Here is a 21,789-nt window from a genome sequence, read left to right as displayed (position 1 = left end):
GGGAGTGATTAAAATGAACATTCTGGGCTAAGCCAAGCTAATGGGGTGGCAAAAACTGAAACTCGTCATAATTATGCCAAAGACTTTGCAGATAATTTTGACAATAACTCAAGCCAAATATCTTCGTGTGTGTGTGGGCTTATTATAGATGCTTGAATAAGTTGCCGCATATAATTTATTCTGTGAACTCGTAATTCGGAAATTATATATTTGTGTGCACAAATGTGTGGCTTTAATTGTTCAGTCAGTCAGTCAGTGGGGTTTGTGTAGGCTCATCCTTTGAGACCTTGAAACGATCTAATATTTGCTGAAAGCATTGAAGACTTTTCAAGAAATATTCCTTCCAGAATGATGAAAACACTGAATCTCTATAGTATAAATTATGAAAAATATTCAGCAAGTTTCCGTTGCTCTAAATTAATATCTTCCACTGAAAACTGGGTAACTCTTAATCTATTTCTCTATACATTTATCTCTAGTTATTTTCCATGTGATTAGCACTCTCCCTTCCACACATTGAATAATTTCAAGTTTCTAATTAAGTTTCTACTTTCTGTGTGTTGTTTTGAATAGAGCTAATTCAGCGTAGACATTATGCATTCCGTTCAGTGGGCAAGCAATTTGTGTGGCAAAAAAAGGAACCCAAAATATTGTAATGCCATTGAATGGAGGAAATTTTTAAATTTTCCTCTTTCAGAATGGTGTTGTGGGCTGAGTGCGCTGTCTCTTCGGCACAAAATGATTTATTTTGTGGCTTGTTTTGGGCCAACACCCGATAATAAACAAACAAGCGGCCGAAATGCGCAAAACTATAAATAGGATAAAGCACAGGCAGCACATTCCCGAAAGCCCCCAAAATTCCAAAATGAAAATGCATTAATTAATTTCGCATTTGAACATTTGCAGCGCATGTACTCAGAGATCCATTTCGACACATATACATATGCATATGCATATGTATCCTTTCTTGTGTATATTTGTTCGATTGGTTTCTATGCGGTTTATGGCCAGTCGAATGCGGAATTTAAAATTTAGTATTCTGAGAGCAAGCATTGGGGCAGAAACAATTGTTTATTATAACAACTCCATGGAAAATGGAAAAGAACTTCCGTATTATTTCATTTTCTTCACGGAGAGTCTTTCATATAAATCGCATTTTAATTAATTTGAACACAATTGGTGCCCTGAGGTGCAACAATTATTTTAAATGCATTAAAACTTGTCCGCAAATTTACGGCAACACGAACATAATTATTTTATGAAGGAAAATTAAGGCAAAACAATTGCTTTGTTCTGAACGAAGTTCATTAAATGCTCATGCGCTGAAAGGGTTAAATAAATTGTGTTCGAATTTCTTATTCATTTTGTTACTACTTCTTCCGAAAATCAGAAGCATAAAATATATTCCATTTTTTAAAATATATTTTTGTTGTTGTTTTAAATATATATATTTTTTAAATATTTAACAAAGATAAAATATTTTATTATTTTTATTATTATTTATTATTATTTATTTTTAAATATTTAACAAAGATAAAATCCTTTTATTTTGACATCGCAGCACAGCAATTAGGATCTCTGATAAATATGTCTATGATTTTGAAAAAATTGCTGGCTTTGTTACTCAATTATTTATAGGGCCTGCCAGTCAGCCAGTGGGCCCGGAACGGCCTCCCATCAGGCGGTCACTCAGTCATGCAAGCGGCAACAACAGCAACAACAAAGACTCGCAATGCAAATGCACACAAACACAGACACACAAATACACTCTTACATGTGCATGCATTCATGCTGGTCTGGCATGTTTTTACTGTTACATAACAAGCAACAAAAGCAGCGAGCAGCAGAGCAGTTAATGCGAGCCGAAAAGGTATACTCGACCATGAGATACCGTACCATTGAAGTAGATTTAAATGGAGCTGGAAATAGTTGAAAAGGCAAGCGAGCTTCAGGTTCCAATATACATTAATTGTTTCGTTTCCGCATCATAAAACCAATATACCCGCACGGCCGCACCACAACAGGGTATGAAAAGATTGCTGGAATGAGTGGCAGCGGCAAAAGCTGAAAAGGCGGCAGGCAAATGTAGTGACAGTTAACATTAACACCAATACAAGCGTAAACATATGTATGCTTGCACGGACAGGCGTTGGGCTGCAGAGCTCCTAATGAGTCGCCACTGCAGCTGAGTTTGTTGCTGGCCACGGCAAACTATCTCCCCTTTGCTGCTTTTGCTGCCAATTTTAATTGAATTAGAAAAACATATACACAGCAGATCCGAAATGCACAAACCGACAGAGAAACAGCAAACACACTCCACACTGGGCTTCCTGTTTTTGGCCTGCCCCAGTTGTTGCCCCACACTCCCTCACACCACCCACTAGCACCCACATATGCAAACAGGCACAGAGATACCCACAATTGCCGAATGTCACTCAAGCAGGTACTAAAGTTAATTACTGCAATTTCCGTGGAAAATTGTTTTATGCATCGACAACATGTGGGCCGAACGCAGGATTTTGCATGTGTGCGGGGAGGGGCTGTGGGAACGGTTGTGGGTCGGTCATGCCACACGCTTATTTTATTAAGTGCCGCTATTTTTGGGTTACAGCTTTTTTACCGTCCCTGCGGATGCATGCAAGTGGGCCCTGAAATCCAACAATACATTCCCCTGCAATACGATTAGGAAATTGGGCAAAAGGTTCTAAATTTTAATTCGCTTTGTGGTTGGGGACATTTAACGGATCGACTAACTAGTGAATTGGATGGTGGCTTCGTTCTGATAGTTTGCCAATTGTTTTTCATAATGAGCAGCATTTGTTATGAAGAGCACAAGAATTTATTTATATTTCTTTATTTGACTTTGGCTAGAGAATACGATAGATTGTCGTAGTGGCCTGATGGATCATTAAGGATCATTAATGTGGGCTGGGTTTTGCCAATTGCGATCCCTAGACAAAACACCAAAACGAGCAAGGGCGAATTCGCGTCACTGCGAATTCCAAACGCAAGAGCAAACGCAAAGAGAAAACGAAGGCGAGCGAATTGAGAACGCAAAGAGAAAACGAAGGCGAGCGAATTGAGAGCGAGAGCGGACAACCGATCGGCGAGAGAGCGCCTCCGACGTAAAAGGTTGTGTGCAAGACCAGACGACGAACGACGCAGAGATCGAATTCTTGTACCGTTATACCATATTTAATCACTTATTAAACTTTACTTTATTAAACTTTAATATATACAAAATACAAATACAAAATTTAATATTCCATAATCTATAAAAGGTTTAAAAAGTGAAGAGAGAATACTTGAATTTCTGGGGAGGCTCACGCGGAACTTAAATTACAGATTAAAGTTGAATCTCCAGCAGTTTAAAGACACAAATGATAAATGACTTCCCCCAAAGGGCATTTACCCTGCGGCCTTTTCACTCGTTTGCATTCCATGGATCTGCTTTTGTTTTATTTGCCGCTGTTTAGTTAATGGTTTAGCGTGTTACCCTGCCGCACAGTGGCAACAGTTCTTGTTTATGCGCCGCAAACATTTTTACCACTTTGCCACACGCTTTTTCTGGACACATTTCCCCTTTGCTCTACGTCTGTTGATGGCATTAAATTTTATTTTACTCAAAACCACACGTCCATATAAGCATGCTTTGGGTTTTTGTTGGGTCTAAATGTGGGCAGACGTAGACTCGTGTGCGTGTGCTTTCGGTCGTTGCCAGGGCCAACATTGTTAGCTTTGACTGGGCCCTGATGATGGCTGCATATGGCATCGTATTTAACTAAATTGCATTCCCTTCGCCATTGCAATTGCTCTGCAAATTGCGCTAATTTTGTTGATTGTGTAGTTTGTTTTTTTTGTCCGCTGATAAGCTGCAAAGTTTTATGGCATTTGGCGCAGCAAAACTTTGATTGATATTCGCCAGACAGCATTGGTTCACCAGACAATATAATTGTTTAGGCTGGCAACAGACAATTAAATTAAAAGGATTTATTTTGGCACAAGAGAGACATTTTATAGAGTGCCCGAAAAGTGCTGGACTCGTACAGAAGTTGCGACTGAAAACTTAACCCTTCAAAGATAACTCTCTCTGTCCATTTCTCTTCTTAACGCCGAATCCTGTCCAACGATTGTGTACTCTCACGCCTTTTAAGCCAAGTTCTCGAGTAATTGACCTTCTAGGACCATCCAGCAGCAGGGGGACGGAGACGGCAGCTCAAGCTGAGCAACTTTCACATCACTAAACCACTGAAAGTTGTTGACTTTATGCAACTTTTTCGTGGCCACAGACAACTACGTGAGGTCCTGCCCCCCGCACTCAACACCTCCTGCACTCGGAGACCCTCTTAGCACTCCCAGAAACCAACTTGAAGCCGCCCTCTTTTAACCCGCTTTCGAGTCGCCTTCGAACGTTGACAAACAAGTTTGTTGTGCCTTGCATTTTTTTGCACTACGGCGACATTTCTTTTGCACAAATATAAACTCGATAAAGTGGGCGGAACCGGATGCCCAGTGCCCGAAACTGCTGGCGTCAGTGTGCTTTTAACAAACCAACAAAGAGAGACACAATGCATTAGAGGCTTACGCATATATTCGTACACACACACAGCACACAGGACATGGACTCTCATGAGTGCGAGTATCTTTGTGTACATGGCCAACGACACGTGCTGCAATTGAATTTGCTCGCAAAACGCAATAGAAAACACCCACAGAAACCGAACAGAACGGCGCCCGAACCGAACGGAGGAGCACAGCCAGAAATAATGCACAAATGAACGTTACGAATGCTTGATGATCATTAGAAGAGAATTAAAATTATGATTTAAAGTTTGTTCCTAGAAGTTTCAAGCGCTGTTTAGAAGTGATCAAGTTTTTATATATGTACATATGTGGCGGTTTAAGTTTATTGTTTATAAGTAAAGGTTAATAAGTGATGAAATATAAAATAATAGATTTCTGCGTCGTTCGTCGTCTGGTCTCGCACACAACCTTTTACGTCGGAGGCGCTCTCTCGCCGATCGGTTGTCTGCTCTCGCTCTTAATTCACTCTCCTTCGTTTTCTCTTTGCGTTTGCTCTCGTGTTTGGAATTCGCCGTGACGCGAATTCGCCCTTGCTCGTTTTGGTGTTTTCTCTAGGGATCGCAATTGGCCCACATATACTTATTTAAGCATGTGCCGTGTGCTAACCAATACGCCTGCCTTGCGTTACGGGCATCCACGAGCATGAAAAAGCATGGAAAAATACACAAACGCTGCAAATTCTTGTTGAAAAATCTAATGCCATGCCACTTGCCGGGCAGAGGGCAAAGTAACACAGAGCAAGAGACACGTAACGCGCTGAAAATTTTGCAGTTTGTCGTCCTTGCACGCACGCATGCCTCCGCAACAGCAAAAGCAACAGCAAAAGCAACAGCAAAAGCAACAAAAATGTGAGCAACATCAGAGAATGTGCTTGTGGCAAGCACTTTTTGGCCATGTCCTCGAGTGAAGCTGTTTTTGGCCAGGTCACCGCCTTCGCAGAATCAGCTATTAATATGCCGTGGGAAAAGTTTTTACCTGTCCACAACGTGAAGTGGCGATGGTGCAGCTGGAGGTGCAGCTGCAGATAGTGCGGCAAGTGAGGCCGGCAAACAAGTTGAGGGCGAGTGCATTTCATTAGCGTTTTTAACAGCATAAAACTATTAATATTTAGTGTACAGCTTCTGCAACTATAAAACAAAACACAAGCAAGAGGGCGAGGGCGTAAGAAGCGGCAACAGCAACGGGCCAAGTCAACACCAAACTTAGACACAGAGCCGAAAACTTTCACTGGGACCAGAGCTAAGCAGCGCAAAACTTTGCCGAAGCTGCACAGTGCTGAAATTATTTTGAAATTAAGTTTCTCGTTGCTGCTGGCATTGCTTATTTATGGCTGGCAATGCGTATCGATCGATCTGCTGCCCATCCAGCTGCAGCGATGGAGGCAACTTTCCTTAAATGTAATTAAAAATGTCGTCGAACTTATTTACGAGTGTTGTTTGCATAGTTGCGCCAAGTTTGGCAAGCAGCCAGAAACTAGGCCGTCGTCTCTGGCAGCGAAGAGAAGCGGCAAAGAAGAGAAACTAAAAGCAGTTTGGAGCTCCTTAAAAATCGCTCTTCCTGTCTGTGTGTCTGCCTGTAAAATGCATTTAGCACATAGTTAAGGCGAAATCAAATTAAGTTTTTATGGTCTTGGGGGCTGCAGCTCAAACGTGGCCGCCGCTCAATGAATCGGAAGTAAACTGTTCATAAAATGGGTTTGAGTGCCGCTGAAAAAGGGGGCAAAAAGGATAACAAACTGAAATCCTCAATTATCTTTTGTGGGGATAAAAGTTACCCTAGAATGGAAACACTCCCTTGAGTGCATAAACTAAACCAAATCTTATTTGACATCGAGGACATGTTCTAAATCGAGTACGCCTGACATCGCCTGACATATGTGTGTGACATTGGAGCTGGTTGGGTGCGGATTCCACCGACAGATTCAATCACATTTGGACTGACCTTGAGCGAAGGGGTTGTGGCTGTGGCGAAAGCGTCATTCATGCCGCTGCCATTCATTTGCAACTTCAGTCCCAAAATTGCTTCTCAGCGTTTTGCTCGGCCAAAAAACCGTTTTACTTTTGCGGTCAAATGTAGCATGTGCATATGACCTCCGCCCCCCGCCACCCCAACAGCGTTGAATCCGGTGGCAGAACCAGGTCACGCCCACTAAACAAACGCTCTGCGGTGTGCTGGCAAAAAGTTGTTTGATAGTTCTTCTTGTTGTTTGGGGGCCAGCCAGCAGCACCCACTGGTGATCCGCACACTGCCAGCTCTTTCCATCGTAATTTATGTGTAGTAAATAACATTTTGCCGCACTCTTTTCAGCCCCACTCTCTCGCCTTTCCATTCCATGTTTGTTGTAGTGGATGTTGACCTTGTGCGGAAATAAAACTGAAAATAATGGCAGTTAGCGCGCTAAATGGAAGCAAAGTTGCAGCGGCATTAGCGCTGAAACTCGCCAAATGCTGAAATGCGATATGATGAAATGAGGCAGAAGCTGCCCCGGGAGGGTGGCGCATTGAAAGGCTAAAACTGAGCGATAAAATTGGGATTTATGTTTGATAGTTTAATGAGTTGCGGAATGGTCTCGGCTTACACACCAAAATCTATTACAGCGCTGTTCATGGTTTAGCCAACTTTTGCTTTAAGCCCAAAGATGATGGCAGAGACTGCAGCATGTGGAATGTCTATATAGAATATACTACGTACAATGTATTTACGCTTCAACTAACCCAAAATCAATCGATTGCCACACACATTGTGGGTCGTTGCAACTTGCAACTATTTTGTGCAACAAAAACCAATCACTTAAATGGCCATTAGTGCATAATTTATAAATGTTACTATGTGGCTGGCACTTTTCCCCCAGCCAGTGCCCGCTGCGGATGGTTTTCAAGTTCATTTGCTGCCCGCCAACAAACATAAAATGTTGTTAAAAACCAGCAAGCTGACAGCAATTAATATGCCATTTGGTTTTACAGTTTTTTCCCCCACAAAACAATCCACACAGATGTGGCTGTGTATGCACATCGTTCCACTAATGTTGATTAAATAGCGTCGGAGGCGCAGATTGCACTCGTTGCAGTGGCCATGGCCGTCTCCGGGGAGATTTGGGAAGGTTTACTGCGAGACATGCATGCTGGCTTGATGGTTTTGCACTTGAGCAAGTGTGTAGCTGGGAAATGAGTGAATCTGGGCAAACACAAGGCACAAAATGAGAGACTTACTTCTGCATTTATTTCAGAGTTTACGCTCTTGCAGGGTGCCATTCCGCAGCGAGGAAAGTGTATTAAATTTAATAAATTTATTGCTCACAGTTAAAGATCATTTTAAATCACTTTTCAGCTGCTCCTTTCACGCCCTTCAACTACTCTTACTCTGAACCAGCTAATGCCTTTCCCGCACTCCTTTTCCATATCCTTTCCCAGCCAGAATTCTCTACTCAAATATTCGTCTTTGCATATTGAAAAAAATTCTTGCGTTTTTCCCCCGAAAGATCAAAGTGTTTGCTTTATTAAATTCTATTTGTGTTGCTCTCTCACTGAGTCGCTCAGTGTCTAAAAATGACTATGAAAATGGTAACAGAAAATGTTCTAGCCAAAATGCATTACATGGTTTACCTTCTCTGTATCGCAGCCACTTTTTATCTTTCTCTCTTGGGGCTCTGATATAAGCTGTCCAGGCTCAGTTTGCCAGATGAGTCAGTGGCTAAGTTGGTGAGCATTTGTTATGGCCATGGCCATGGCAAAGACACCGCGACAGGGGGGGCGGGCGGGCGTTGAGGGTAAAGCACATTTTCTTTACAGCCATTTACCAGGCGATTTACGTAAATCTTTTATTTATACAGAAAACGTATAAGTTGCAATTTATCAAAATCTAAAATGTTTACCCGCACAAGTTATTCACTTGAAATCTCTACACTGCAGCTGGAGGATCTCCGGATGTGGCTGTGTATGGGTGTATCTCTATATCTATGTGTATGTGTGTGCTCGTATCGCATATCCTAGACGTATTGTAGTTGCGATGTGTGCCAAAGCCAAAGAGGGAGCAGCTCCCTAGAGCCTGATGCCAGGGCAGCAGCTGAACAACTGTGCCATGCATATGCTTATTTGTATGAGTGTCTCGCTGCCTCTCTCTCTCTCTCTCCATATAAATATATGTGTAGCTGTGTGTCGCTGGGGCTGTGAATGAGTGAGTATGTTTGTTGGTGTTTGTTCCTGTGTATTATTTTGTGTTTTGCGCGCACAAATTGTCTTGTGACAGACAGTGAAAACTGCAGAAGCGGCGCCGGGCACACAGCGCTTCCCCATCCTTTGGGGCCTGCAACTGGGTACTGGTACTGAGGCATGGTTTTAGTCAATTTGCGGTCGGTGCATGCATGCATCTACATATGTGTGTGTGTGTTCCCTGGCTGTGTGCGTGCCAGCGTAGTAAAAGTAGTTTATTTTCATCTTATCTCTTAAAGCCAATAATACGCTCGCAAGCGCACTTAAACGCGCTGCCACGTTATTTCTCTTTTTTCTTTCTTTTTCCAGCGCCCCAGTTGTTGTTCTTTGTGTTGCAACGCTGTTTGGGTGTCTGTGTCTGTGTCCGTGTGAAATGCCAACGCCGCATTTTTGTATTTTATTCCCTTTTTTTGTGTTCCACTAGCTGTATAAAGTATTTCTGCCAGGCGCCACATTTTAAGTCCTCTTGGAAAAAAAGGCGCGGGCAAAACAAAACGGCACAAAAAAATGGAGCATTATAAATGTTGAACAGCGTTTGTCACACACTGAAATGGCCAGGCATATGAATATTATTTATACACACAGAAGGTACGTATGTGGGAGCGAGATTCTAGTCATGAATAAATAATATGCAGGTGAGTGTGTCAGAAATGGATTTGATTTGATTTTTTTCTGATCAGTGCATCGGCTGCATATTAAACATCCATTTGCAAGCAGTGCATTTGAGTCGGGTCAGGTCAGCAGGGGATTGGATTTGATTGCTTTGAAGGCCAATCGTATTTCAGTTGTTGTCTTGTATTTTACAGATTTTTCTCCTATAATTTCTACAATTTATTAACCCAAATAAACTCTAAAGTTCATCAGAGGAATTTCTAAATAAATACCTCTGGACACATCATCTTCTTTATCTTATTTCAGTGTTATCCTTTTTTGTATCAAAACCCATTCAGCAGAGCATTTCAACTTCGCCGTGAATCACCAGCAAATTAGTTCATTAATTGCCTTTACTTTTTGTTGAGTACCAATAAAAATGACATTCAGTGCTTATGTCCAATCAATGAATATTTATAGACAGACAAGCATTCATGTTCGATGTAGATAATAAAGCCAATAATACTTGAAAATAAAAACAAACTTGATCTTGTTAGTGCTTTTTATCATGCTCAACTGTCGGGCGGGGGCGTAGACAAAGAGAAGAAAAATTACGTGGGGAATTTGCCCGTAGCCCATGGACCCCCCCACACTTCCGTTTACTTCTGTTTCGTGGAAAAATCCCCACTGCGAGTGCTGCTTAAATATTACATTTTATCATTCCTTCATCAAACAGAAGGAAATTCTTTGTAACTAAGGTTTTTTAATCAGGAAAACAAAATGATAGAGAGCTACTCATTTCTAGGGTTTGGTCAGGCATCAGCTGTTTTTGGCAAATCAAACACCCACACCAGCACATACCTGAGCTCTGCAGCTTTGCCGCAAAAGCTTTCACTCCCAAAATATTGTATAATGATTATGCGAGAGAGAGAGAGAGAGAGAGATAACCTGCCCTAAGCAGAGCGAAAGCTTTTCCCGCTACGAGTTTGCCAGACGTATAAGAGTTGGATTGGGAGACAGGGTTCGTGCTAAGCAGGGATTTTATATACTGGGAACAGTTTGAGAATAATGCTTAGCATTAATAAGAGGATTTGGTAATTGCGGAGAGGATTAATCGAATGATTTAAAATTCAAACTAAAACTGTGGAAGTAACAAAAGGAAAGAACAACTTTTTTCAGCAATTCTGAATTCTCAAATGTTATCGAAATTAATTTAAATATTCCCAGCATTTTTTGGGCTTCACTAAAATTGAAACAAATATTTATTTCAATAATTAATCAATCAATTATTATTTTTACAAATATGTAGCTATTTTTTTTACCATAAACTAAACATTGAAATTCTCTAAAGATTTAAACCAAAGCCCAAAATACATTCACACACCAAGAGATATTATGACAATGTGTTCCACAAACAAACATATTTTTGCATGCCATTTACCCAAATTGTTTATTTTAAATGCAACTTAAATTTGTCGGGAAATATTTAAAAAATAATTCAAGTGCAGCAGAGAGAAAAATTATTCAAGGAAGAATACTAATTTAATTTCGGGCATAATTATTATTCACGCGGCGTGGCAAAATGTGTTAACAAACTAAATATCATTTTAGTGCGCAATAAATAGGAATTATATTGAAAACTAATTTGTCATTAATTAGAGCCTGCGAAAAGCCGAGTGTGACCCCAGGACAAGCAGACAACTAAATGCATTGCTCGTAAATGCAATTTGCTAATACATAAATTCCCAAATATTTCTAATTAAAAGTGTTTGAAGGCTACACAAATATATACGTAAATTTGTGTATTACAAAAATGATATGACTGCCAGCATTTTTGGCGGATAAATTCCAGAAATTACAATAAATTAAATGTACTGCATGTACAGACTAAAGCAGAAGGGAAGGTTTTGTTAGACATCGAAGCTTGGAATACCCTGGCAGAACAATGGGAAATGCAAGCCGAGGGATTGTCGAATCGTTTCATAAAAATAAATGTGGGTGTTTATGTTTATTGTTTATAAGTAAAGGTTAATAAGTTATTAAATATGGTGTAACGTTACAAGAATTCGATTTCTGCGTCGTTAGTCGTCTGGTCTCGCACACAACCTTTTACGTCGGAGGCGCTCTCTCGCCGATCGGTTGTCCGCTCTCGCGCTCAATTCGCTCTGCTTCGTTTTCTCTTTGCGTTCTCAATTCGCTCTCTTTAGTTTTCTCTTTGCGTTTGCTCTCGCGTTTGGAATTCGCAGTGACGCGAATTCGCCCTTGCTCGTTTTGGTGTTTTGTCTAGGGATCGCAAAACCCAGCCCACACAAATACTTCTTTTTATTATTTATCTTGACTAAAATGCGTTGCAAAAGTCTACCAAAAATAACAATGCTCTCTGAAAGTATAGCAAAGCAGAGCAGAACATACCACAACCACAAAAATAAGCAGCTCGATGAGGGAAATTGCCAAACTGTGATGGTTAAAAAATAATTATAAAGCTGAATGCCTGCCAGAGACACACACACAAACACACAATGGAAATACAAACACACGTACAAATACACACACGTAATCAGCATCTAATAACTAAAATCCAAATTAGCTAATTCAGAAATCAACACGCACAATTGACAAATTATGCCGCAGCAACATTTCCGGCCAATTGGCTGCGTGAGGGAGCAGCTCGAGGAGCGAAAGGTGTGGAGAGGAGAGGAGGGTAGGTGCAGAAACGGGATTGGCACGTGCGGAAATATTGTCAAATTATTGCCAATGCTGGCAGTGACTGCCGCTGAGTTATTCATTAAGTGGCATTAGTCGCAGACATTTTCCACTCATAAATAAGAGCCACAAACTGCCAGCGATTTAAACTCGTTTCTAATGATTGTGGGCTGTGGTTTGTACCCCCGAACAGGTGACAGTACAACGCCCTCTGACGTTGCCATCTAACATTTCCACCTCATTTGCAGTTCAAACACGTCGCATGCATTAACCCCAGGCTGCCTGGTTAAGTGCGCGACGTTGCTGCTGTGATTCCTGGTGGCGCTGGTGCTGCTGCTGCGACGGCGGCTTCTAATTATTAACTAATAACATCAAATTGATTTGCAACAACAACGCATCGACTGGCAGCCCCTTCCCCACTGCGCTTCAGTACACATGGCTTCGCTTCGCTTCGGATCGGTACTATAATTACCATGCATTCCACATGATTGCCCCGCTGGCGCATAAATCTCCAGCAGTCATACAACCCCGGGGAGCTTCAACTCCCCCCCGCAACTAAGTGGAGGCAGCAATCAGTTTTAAGCAAAGTCTAGACCAAAGAGCGAAGGAGGAAATTAACATTGTAACATAAAACGTGGCCCGAACTGGCCATTGAACGGGCACTTAACTTGCTGCCAACTAACCGAGAAAACCAGCAAGATAGACGGACGGACGGACGGACGGAAGGACACACGGACAGGCCGGCGTCCGTTTCTCTAATGCACGATGATAGATGGCATACGATACGTTTCAGCATTTGTCAGCTTGTCTTCGACGAAGCGCAACGCAACGCAACGCAAAGCCAACGCCCATCGGCCCCAGAGTGGGGCGAGCCACTGCCAACTCTGTGGCCTGTGGGGGCGTGGGCGGCAGCGAAACGAAAAACCATTTTCACGCTCACGCGAATGCTTGTAGCCAGTTTTTCTTACTTCCTGCCCGCTGTGTGTGTGTGTGTGTGGCTCTTTCTTTTTTTTTGTTTTACAGCGACTGAGACAACTATCAAGCGACTCACACCTGGCAGGCCACCAAAAGGCGCTCGACTGGCCACTTTCTTTGCCCCAGAGAGATAAGCGCCGCCAAGACGAGGCACAGGACGTTTTGCATGTTTTTGCTGTAAAAAAGAAAGGAACAATCAAGGGGCAGTAGGCGACTTTTGGTTACCTCTTGATGTAAAAAGAAGAAACATAATTCCGCAAAGAGTCTCTTCAAATAGAAGCACATAATATATAGCTTGAAGCTCCTTAAGTGTTTGCGTTGCCTACCAAACCCATACACCCCTTCGAAACACGCTTCCAGGGTACTCCAGAAAAATAAACTTTCAGCTCAGACATTGGCCAGGGACAGGGACAGAGACAAAGACAAAGTCGGTGGAACACGACCACCAGCAGCACCATCATCAACATCACTGCCGTTTCAAGGCGCACGTCTTGGGGCATAATTTATGTGGCGCTGTCAGCGCCGGAAATGGGTTAATTTGCTATGATTTAAGCGTAAAATTATTGAATTATTGGCGCTCGAGATTTAGTGGTATTTTTCGCGCTTCGTTATGCCGCACCAAAAAGGTGCAGCCGAAAATCCACCACAAAAATGGTAAACATTCTACCGGGGCGTGTGGCCTATGAGTAATCTCTCTACTGAGGGAGTTCCACCCCTGCCACTGCCGACTGTGCATTTAGCAAATTGCAGAAATGTTCGATTCTACGAAATTATGTCTTGGCTCTTAGGCAACCCCAAAAATGGCATGTGAGCTGCACATTAAAACGGCAAACAGCTAAATCTGGTTAATTTTTGGCTTTCAAAGAGGGTTGGGCATCCTGCAGGAGTATGGCCAAATGCACTCTCCAGACGGCAGCTTATTTTGCAACTTTAATTAAAGTTTATTAAACATTTGAAAGCAAAGAGGAAAGTGCTTTGCGGGCAACATTCCCGGCATGTGTTATGTTTATCATAAGCTTTGCAAATTTGCTTACATATTTTATGAAATTATTTATCAACTCAGTCTGGCACATGCCTAAAGAGCCGATTGAAGCAGCGCACCAAAGGCAGACATTCCAAGAAGTTCATATCCAGGTTAGACTTCAGCACAAGGGCCACGGACTGACAGAAAACAAATGCATGGAAAATGCTCTGCAGCAGTCGAGTCGACTCCATCCTAAGCTCTCGGTTGATGCATTTCTCATGCAAAATATGCAAAAATGTGAAGTAAGCTTTTAGAAAATTACAAGTCGAGTGCTTGATAAGGATTTGCCTGCCACGCACGCACGCACACAGCACACAGAACACAGCCAGAAAGAAGTCTCTGTCCGTATTGCAGATAGATATATTTTCTTAGTTTATTTATGGGCCGTGGGCAGAAATTTGCGCTTTAGTTTCTTCTTGGCACACGCAATGAAGATAAACGACATGCAGAAAATGTCGCCGAATTTAAAGTGCAATAAATCAGGCGGAGAGCAGTCTGGGCTCCTGCCCAGACGACCAGTCTGCCACTTTTTGTACTCTACGTCTCTGGCGGAAGTTGCGCCATTTTGTGTCGCTGCGTGACGGCTTCCGGCATCAAGCATTAAGCATTACGGGGGGAACGACGAACTATCCAAGCAGACATATTTCGCTTTTCCCGGCTCACAACTCTTTGAAGTGCTCGAAGAGATTTACTTCAGGGTGCTGGCAATTAACCATATAAAAAGTAATCAACGGGAAGAGGCTGCTTTACATTTCTGTATCTTCAGTGATTTTTTTCAGCGTGTTTTCTTTTTTTTCTGGTTACTTTACAACTTTTGTGCTTGAAGCCATTTTACAGGACTTCTTTGTACCTCTTATGGCTTTTTATGACGACCATCATTGGCATGTCGTAAAATGTGAGTGACGACACCGCCCGCGCCGCATATGGCGTCAAATTTTTCATAAGCTCGTGCCTGAAATTTTGACATGCCGAGAATGTGGAATGGGTGCGAGGGTTGCCAGCTGTTGGGATTGTAAACACGTGATGCATGCCAGCAGCTGTTTATTGGCCGATCTGCGGCACTCTGGAAGTATGTTAACTTTGAGTTAATTATAGAAGAACCCACAGAGTTAATCTAATGCTAAGAAGATAATCGGCCTACAGTGCAGCCAAGAGTGGAGCGTCGAAAATGGCATGATTGATGCACTGAGTCCCACAGAGAGAAAGACAGAGCTGTGTGCCTGCTGCCATTCATCATACAATCGTCACGATTAATGCATGAATGCCCCAGAAAGTACGCGTATGTCGACTGCATGCGCAGTCACAGCGGGGGACTGGCTTTTTATGTGCGTCACTTGTACGCATTTATCGGCTGACGATGACAGCAACAGGCTTCGTGTGTCCCCAACCAAAAGCTGCAGCATCCGCTACTCATTGTAGTCCAAAAACAGCGCGGAACATAGCCACAAGGCAGCGCATTAACGATTGGATTCTAATGTGCAGCTCTACAATCTCGATATGTGAGTCCTTGAACTTATGGCTTAATTCCATTACGGGCACAATAAACCATCGTTTACCTACAGCGAAAACTTTCGCTTGATGCACATTGTGCAGACGCCCAGTACTCGTAGCATTTGGACTACAAAGAGCACACGAAGTGGCAGAGTACGACCATGGCAATCCAGTCGCTCAGTATCATCTAATCCATTTTGTCCAGCTAATGACATTACTTAAGTTATTATTTTCAATGCTGAAATGCTATGCTGCCGCCCAAGGACAACTGGCAACCGGCAACAGAATCATCAGCAGCAGCAGCAACAGCAGCAGCAAGTTCAAGTGAAAGACCAAAATGTTCTTTCAACTTGCAGTTGCAGTTGGCTGACTGCTTCAATGATACCCAGCAGTTGTTGGGGATAATTGTACGAGAGAAGTGCTCAAAATTTAACCAAAGATTTAGGCTTCAGCTGCACTAAGTTAACGCTCCTTCTGCTCGAATAATATCCCCAATGACTGGGGCATATTCTAGAGGATATTCTTTATTCGAGAACTTTCTGCCACCTTTTTTTTCGCTCGCCCTCTTTCTGTGTGTGCAAGTTTTCGCGAAGCGCATTTCATGTAATGGACTTTAATGGAATTACACTTTTATATACATTTCTCTAGACCCGACCAGACCAGACCAGACTCTGATATTTGTCTGTATGTATTTGTGTGTGTGCGCTCGAGTGTGCGGCATAAGCACGAAAAAGGGCGCTCGTATTTAGTTACAAAGTTTACTCGAGCTTGGGCTATTATATTATTTTTAAGTGCCAACCATGTGCGCACTTAACAACACCGGAAGCAACTGCCAAAGCAGCTGCCGTACTCGAAGCAATTTGGCTAAAATGCAACCAAGTCGATCTCCCACGCTCACGCTCACGCTCCACGCTCAACCATTGACACTTTGAAGCTCCATTCGAGTGGCATAAATCAATGGCCAGCCAATGGCGAGCACGTAAAATATTTCGCAACTCTCCTTGAGGTCAGCACGTGCCACTTGGCCATGCTTAATCTTCGTTAGTTTTGGCACTTTTCTAAAGCTTTTGCATGCAAAGCAAACACACCCACACACTACAGCGCAGAGTGTGGCCATATGAGTGGCACTGCGGACAGGCGGCACGAGGGTGGGGGGAAGGTGGGTTGCAAAACTCATCAAAAGTCGGGGGCGAGACACTCGCTCAAAATACGTTTTGCAGTGGCAAGAAAAGGCTGAGAAGTAACTATAAAATGGCAGCAAAAAGTATTGGGACATAAAAATAAATGTGGGGGGTTTATATTTATTGTTTATAAGTAAAGGTCAGTAAGTGATGAAATATGGTATAACGGTGCAAGAATTAGATTTCTGCGTCGTTCGTCGTCTGATCTCGCACACAACCTTTTACGTCGGAGGTTGGATAGAAACATGAAGCAACTATACAAGGAGGTCTTGTCGGCAAAAATAGGGGAGCGTAACAATGCTGTCAATAAGTGCGAGTGAAAGGGCTCTGCGCGTGAGTGTGAGTGAAACGACAATGGAGTGTGCGCCCAACCTTCCGCGTCGACAAGCAAATTTTAGGAACCTTGAGACCTCCTTGAATAGTTTCTTCATGGATAGAAACTCCCTCGGCGCTCTCTCGCCGATCGGTTGTCCGCTCTCGCTCTCCTTCGTTTTCTCTTTGCGTTTGCTCTCGTGTTTGGAATTCGCCGGGACGCGAATTCGCCCTTGCTCGTTTTGGTGTTTTGTCTAGGGATCGCAATTGGCAAAACCCAGCCCACATTTATGGAATCTGAAAACTAAAAATCATAAATTTAAGTGGATTTAAAGAAGGAAGTGGAAACTCCGTGCATCGAATATTAACCCTAATGAAGCTTGTTCGCTAAATCCTTCTTGCTGCTGCTGCTGCACTAATTAGATGTGGAATTTATTTCGCTTAGTACCCAAGTGTTCCCCCATCAATCTGAGCAAGCAGCAAAATGTTATAGGTGGTAAGATATTCATTACAAACCAAAACCAAATACCTCCCGCAATTCAAACAGAGAGTCAGGTTCTGCTGAATAATGCTAATGATTACATGCCCAAATGATGGCAAACAAGCTCCAGTATTAAGCATAACAACACCCAATTATAAAGAGCTCCTTAAAGTAGCTCGATGCCTGCTCCTTAGCGCAGTGTAAGTGAGTTATATATAACTTCGGATGCAGACAGGCTGCCAAGAGGAATCGCGGCGGCTATTTTATTCATATTCGGTGGGAAGCAGCAGCACTGATTGCGTGTGCGTAATATGCATGTAACTGCTGTCAACGCGGGGAAAAGCCAACCCAGGCATACAGGCATACAGGCAAACAGGCATCCAGGCAGTTCTGTTTAAAATGCAACAGCAGAAGCAGCTCCACATGGTTGGGCCATCGACTGGTGTCTCTCTGTGTGTGTGTGTGTGTGTGTGTGTGTGGGTCATGTTTGTTCGCTCTTCTCCAACAAAAATTGCATGCGTGGCGCACTCTTCTCTCTTCTCTTTTCACTCTTTTTTGGTGTTTTTGCTCTTTGCTGCTTGTTTGCCACATTGGCAACATTATAAATGCAACGGCAACGGCAGCCGCAAACTATGCAAATCAGACAAATGCATCGCCCGGAACAGCACTACCCCCACCCCACCCATGCACAGAGAGCCAGTCCGAGTAGCGAGTCCCAGGACCCACTCCCCATGGAAGTCCCATCCACACACACCTTGTGCTTTGTTTTGTCGGTGTAAAAGTGTGTGGGGGAGGTGGCATATGTACATATGGCTAGGGAAGTTTTACAATATGCGCACGGTATAAAATTGGTTGCCTTTCAGCGGTGCATTTTCTTGGGAAAATGTTCGCCTCGTCTTGGTCTTGGTCTTGGTCCTGTCTTGGCATCGCATCGAGCTCGCTCCTGTCCGTGCTCTGCCCCATATGTGGCCAAAATGGGTATTATCTATAAAATGCCCGCAGGTACTTTTGCACTGTTTTGGCCATATTTCAATGCAGCTCGACTGCTGATAGCAAACTGCTGCCACGGCTGCCACTGCCGTCTCGCATTGTTGTAAATTTTGATAATTCACAAGTGCACACACACTGGCAAAAACTTTGAAGTGGCATTAATACGCCGAATGCAGACACACACACACACAAACACACCCAAAAGATAGCGAGAAGAGAAGCACAGGAAGAGTTGTGGTTGCTGGCCTTTATCGCCCACTTCATCCTCATGGACGGCGTCGCTTCCGTTTGGCGCCATTGTTTTTGGGTTATGGTGCACAATGGTGCCGTTTAAATTAGTTAGCTTCTCGGCACACAAGTATGGCTGGTTGTGTGTGTGTGTGTGGCTGACACAATTCTCGCTGCTTGTCGCTTGCCATTGAATGGGGCCCCTTCGTTCCGGAGCTCCACGCTCATTCCGAATTCCCAGTCGCAGCACCAGGCACAGGCACAAGCCCATCCTTAGCGCGAAGTTTCAAGACATTGTGATTGTTGTGGTTACCATTCGGGCTTGTTAGTGTTGCTGTTAGAGCCAAGCACCCAAATTTGTGCTGCAAGTGCGGGGTACCAAAGGGTAGACACGAATAGGAGGCACGAATTGGTGGTGGAATGAAGCGCTTTCATTTATATTCAAACAGGGCCAAAAATTGCAATTATCCATCTCTTAGTGAGCACCAAATATTCGCATCCTTTCTCCATTTATCCCATCAATCTGAGCCCATGTCTTAGCCATGTATTAGTAATCTGCTGTGGCCCAACTTTCGCAGCCATCGAAACTTTTGGCCATTGTTTGGGCTCGCCCACCGCATGCTCTGCATTTAATAACATTTAATGTTTGGCTACCTTAGCGGTTTTCCATTGTGTACGCCCTCCAGTCCCTAGGGGTTGGGAAAACTGCATTTACATTTTTCTTATAAATATAAATGAAGTGGAGAATCGCTGCTGCCATTGTGTGCCTTTCGAACAAAGGATCTAAGACGAGTACTCCTCGTGCATGCACATTGATTGATTGTCAAAAATGTGTTGTCAAAAATGGTTCAGGTAGAGCAGCAGCAAAGAAGGAAGCCAAATGAAGTCTAATTGAAGTGGTTTTTGGTGGGTAAAGTGGGAGTATAGTCGTTTCTTTTTGCACCTAAACCTTAAGCACCCCACAATTATCACACGCCCTCCCATTCGTTCGTCTTATGCCTTGTAGTCCGGCACATTTAATTTGTAATCTCTCTATCATGCCGTGAGCCAGTTACATTTTCCCAAGCAACTCAACAAGCAATTTAAGGCACTACTCATTTACCTGTAAGCGGGTTGTCCAATTCACTAAACCAACGCATCTGCCAGACACTCCACCGGCCATAACCGCTTGCCCCCAGGGTTTTCTCTCTCTCTCTCTGCAACTGGCAGCCACTGCAGCAGCCAGGCGGCTGGAGCAACATTTCTTGATTGCATTCTGAAAGAATAATGAAAATTAGCTGCCACAACTACGTATCAACACACACACACACACACCCAGAGAGAGGAGGATGTTAGCATTCAGTTTTCCTCTTCCACTTTCGTTTTTATACCTGGTAGTCCGATGGCTGCCCAGGGTATGTTGTATAGGTTTGGGTGAGGAACTAGAGGAAAGGCGTTTCAGGCATAGCATTAACACCGATTGATCCGTGTCAAATTCTTTTCAACATCCATCCAACAATCTTTATCTTAATTTATATATTTAAAGATTTTTCTTTCTTTGAATCTGTTAGCTGACAACTCCTGACCATCGGGTATCCTGTAGTCGATGTATCGAGTATATTTTTCTCATTTTCCCTACCAATTTTCTGCTGGCTGGCCAAGTCTGGTATCTGGGAAGTGGTTACTGGAGGGCTGTGCCTGCTGGTGTATTGTTTTTTACGTATTCCGCGCAGCTTTCAAATTGCTTTTGCTGGCGCATTTTTTAGCAGCACGCGCACAAAGCCAGGGCCCCAAACCCATCTTCAGCTCAAAGTACCCATCGCCTGCTCTTGGCTTGCAGCAGCAGCAGCAGCAGCTCTACCAGATAGTAAAATTAAATAAAAATGTAACACAAAGTTTTTGGACGCTGGGGGCTGCTCGCTCTCTCCACCTACTTTCGGCGTTTGGTTTTTGTTTTGGCTTATTTGAATTTGAATTATGCTGAATTAAGAATGTTTGTTTTGCATCTGGATCTGTGAGCTGCGAGTCTGCTACTTCTTTTATCTGTCGGACCGCGTCTTGGCTTCATTTCGATATGCAGAAGTTGATTAAAGTTTGCCATAAAGACAATGGCGAAGGGCGGATGGGCGGAAGGGCGGATGTTGCTGCCAAATGCATAATTCATTGCAGTTTGCCTTATAATTAGCGCACAACCTAAAAAATGCATTAAACTTTCAGCGGCCCCAACCAGTGCAGTGCAGTGCAGTGCAGGGAACCCCAAGGAACAATGTCTGGGGCAGTTAAAGTTTAAAGAATACAAATTCCCTTCGCTGTTGGCCTTCATAAATCTTCATTAGTGTGCGGCGGCAATGGCGATGGCAATGCTGATGGCAACGGCGCTGGCGGTGAGGTGGAAAGCGTTGAAAAGTGAAAATTCAGCGCTCTTAATGAGCATCGTTGAGTAATTAGCCAACATTGTGGTTGCGAGACCTCCATCGTGCACTGGCTTCGGGGCTCTTGGGCTCTGGGCTCTGGGCTCCAGGTCCTGCAGCTGCATTCTGCTTCTGGATCCTCCTGCAACCGCACAATTTCTTTAACTACGCTTAATCAATTATTTATTGAAGTCGCTTCGGTTTTTCCTTGGTTTTTTACCACCCTCGTCAGCCCACTGGCCACGAGGAAGCCAATTCAAAGCTGCTCGGAGAAAAACTGCAAAAGTTGTTTGGATTTGGTTTTTTTCTGCTTCGCCTCTAAGCTGGAAGACCTCTTCTATGGCTTTGACTGCTCTGTTCAGCTCTGTTCAGCTCTGTTCAGGGCTGTCGAGCAATATTTACAGCATTGAGGTTTCCGGATAAGTGCCCTACAAATGAGTTCATCAATTAACGCTCCTCCCGGGGGTGGAGATGGGGTTTATGTGCATTATTAATTGCGTACTTATCGTATTGCCTTTAAGGCAAATTAAACTTATAGGGAAAAAAGTATAATTGAATCATCATAAATAAGCAAAGAGCATGAAGCGTGTTCATTAAGCTTGTCGGGATACAAATGTCCAACCCAAGAGGA

The sequence above is a fragment of the Drosophila subobscura genome, chromosome U (assembly GCF_008121235.1).
Source record: "Drosophila subobscura isolate 14011-0131.10 chromosome U, UCBerk_Dsub_1.0, whole genome shotgun sequence".
NCBI lineage: Eukaryota > Metazoa > Arthropoda > Insecta > Diptera > Drosophilidae > Drosophila > Drosophila subobscura.
The sequence above is the reverse complement of the archived record's forward strand: the minus strand, read 5'-3'. Positions refer to the sequence as shown.